The 2914-nt window shown below is 40.6% G+C and overlaps 1 pseudogene; it reads right to left on the minus strand.

Moving 5' to 3' along the window:
• Nucleotides 1-334: 334 nt before the first annotated feature.
• On the minus strand, nt 335-1276 carry LOC128774621 (putative vomeronasal receptor-like protein 4; annotated as a pseudogene).
• Nucleotides 1277-2914: the final 1638 nt, after the last annotated feature.

Genomic DNA, 2914 nt, shown 5'->3' on the forward strand with positions numbered 1-2914 from the left:
AATTTGTATATATACATACAGAGGTGAGAGTACACTCTCTGCAGCCCTAATAGACGCCAGAACTCATAGAAATAAATATAAATAGTGCTGAGAAAAGTGTTACTCAATTAAAATTAGATGCACAGCTAAATATCTTGAAGTAAAAAAGTAAATACAATTTTCAAATGTTGCATTACCAATAGGTAATTACTAGCATTGTACTGTAGTACAATAGCCATGCTTTAGAGTGTATTTCTCTTGTATAGAGAAAAATTCTCCTTATATATAAATAAACACTATAATTTGAATAACATCAAAATGATCAGTTCTAGATAACGATTTCCAGAATATGTACCTATAACTTGATTGTCATTTTCCCACACTTCCGAAACACATTTTCTATCTTTTATCAGAACTTATTAGCACCAACACACTGACAGTGGCATAGACATTGGGCACAAGCTTCTAGAAATCCAGAATGACTGTGTCATATGCCCATAAGAGAGTGGAGGAGAAGGAGATGATGATTCCCACCTAGTACATGACCACAAAGAAACTTGCCAACAGCAGGATGGTTTGGGTGGCCCTTCTCTCTGGGGAGACTCTTGAGGAAAGACTGGTGCTGTGAAGGTGCTGGCACTGCCTCTGATGCCTGGACAAAAGAATCACAATGTACACACTTGAGAGCAGCATGCCTCTAACAAAGGAAACATCCCTGGATATAGAAAAAGTGAAAAAAGGTACCCTGATGATGGAGTTTAGCGAGAAAGTGAGCTGTATTTACTGACACGCAGTGATTGCTCTGGGACATTACAAGGAGTAGCAGTACACAAGATGCAGTTACTAATGAGAGACAAACTGAGAAACCATAAGATGATAAAAGAATGGAAGATGTGCTTTTTGCACGTATGTTTAAAGCTGGCCAACCAGCTTTAAAGCAGGCCAACCAGGAGGTGCTAGGGCTGATCATGATGGCTTTGAACATGCTCAGGAGGCAGATGGTGCTCATGGAGAGACCCCGTGTCACCCTGATCATGCAGAATAAAGCCTTGCATTTGAAATCATTTAGAAAGTTCAGTACTTCAAACAGGTCTGAAGACATTAAAAACAGTGCAGCGAGGAGTTTCATTATGTGGACAAAGGCCAAGTGATAGATGATCAGGTCAGAAGGCTTATGCCTGTGATCCAGAAGTAGCATGAAGATGTGGAAGAGAAGCAGGAAGGTGTTGGCAAAACTTCCAATACCAACTTGTAAAAACTGGCCTATCTTCATAGTAATATAAATGGAAGATATCATCATCACAGTGACAAAGAAAAAACATATTTTGTGTATCCGAAAAATTAGACCTCACAATATCAATGTCATCCATTCTGTTGTCAAAATCATCACAACACATTTTTTATTTTACTCCATTAATCATTAAGTCTATATTGTATAAAGTCTTAGAAATACAGTCTCTAAATTATTTGTACACCATTTGACTGTGTGTATATTATATACATACATATCTATCTGTTATCTTCCTATATCTATCACTCTATCTGTCTATAATATATGTATCATCTAACTTGGGAAAGAGAGAAAGAAAGAGAGGAAGGTCAGAGAGACAGACAGAAAGAGAGATCTCATATCCATATTAATGCCAGTATGATGTACCTATTCCCCATACTGCCCATACGGTACTTTCATTTCTTTTTTTGAAAGTTTGCTTTCCTGTTCTGCATTCTCCTGTCTCATATTCAGCATGAAGAATCCTAATAGTCATTAAAGTATGCATAGGTGTTTGTATAGTTGAACTGTTGTACATTTTATGCTAATGGGGAAAGAATTACCAAAGAAACAATTGGGAAAAAAAATATGCCCAGGCAAGTCCCCATCACATACTGTGACACTTTTTCTTCTCCCTCCTTCCACATTTAGAGACCATATATATTACGTTTGGTCTATCCTGTTAATTCAGCATAATCTCACCTTAAAGTTAGATAATTATTAATCATCCTTCTATCAAAACCATGAACACTTAAATTCAGGAGAGAGGACAATTGAGTTTCCAGGACACTGGCCTTGCCAGGAGCTTTTAGAAAATAAGCCTTGCAATTGAGCAGAGCACAAGACAATCAAGTCTCCAGAATACTGGTCTTGTCAAGAACCACCAGACCATAGTTCTTCCAAACCAGCTCTGCAAGGAGTCGTGAAGACAGTGAGCTCCCCATATGCCCTTGTACCTGGAGCCCTCCGACAGAAAAGGGCACAGGCAAACAAGTCTCCAGAAAACCAGGTTTGCAAAAAGTATTCAAACCATAAACCATCCTATCTAGCTCTGCACTAGGCCAGGTAGTGACCTGGACAGTGCGCTCACCACTTGCCCTTGGACCTGGAGCCCTACTAAAGAGCAGAGGACAGGACAATCAAGTCTCCAGAACAGTGGGCTTGCCAACAGTCTTCAGACCACAAACCATCCAATCCTGCTGTACGCTATGCCAAGGATTCATGTGGAGAGCAGGCTTATCATGTATCTTAGAAATGCTTCCAGGGGCGCCTGGGTGGCTCAGCCAATTGAGCGTCCGACATCAGCTCAGGTCATGATCTCACAGCTTGTGAGTTCGAGCCCCATGTCAAGCTCTTGCTGACAGCTCGGAGCCTGGAGGCTGCTTCAGATTATGTGTCTCTCCCTCTCTCTGTCCCAACCCACTCGCATTCAGTCTCTGTGTCTCTCAAAAATAAATAAAACATTTTTTTTTAAAAGAACTGGTTCCATCCACCACAGCTCTGCACAAGGAATGTAGTTACTTGGACAGTGGACTCAACATGTGCCCTTGTACCTGAGGCTCTCCAAGAGACCACAGCACAGAGGAATCAAGTCTCCAGAATACTAAGCATGCAGGAGTCTTCAGAGAAGAAGACATTAAATCCAGATCTTCCATAGGCCAAGGA

This window comes from Panthera pardus, unplaced genomic scaffold, assembly GCF_024362965.1.
Source record: "Panthera pardus isolate Hobbes unplaced genomic scaffold, ASM2436296v1 HiC_scaffold_345, whole genome shotgun sequence".
Taxonomy (NCBI): Eukaryota; Metazoa; Chordata; class Mammalia; order Carnivora; family Felidae; genus Panthera; species Panthera pardus.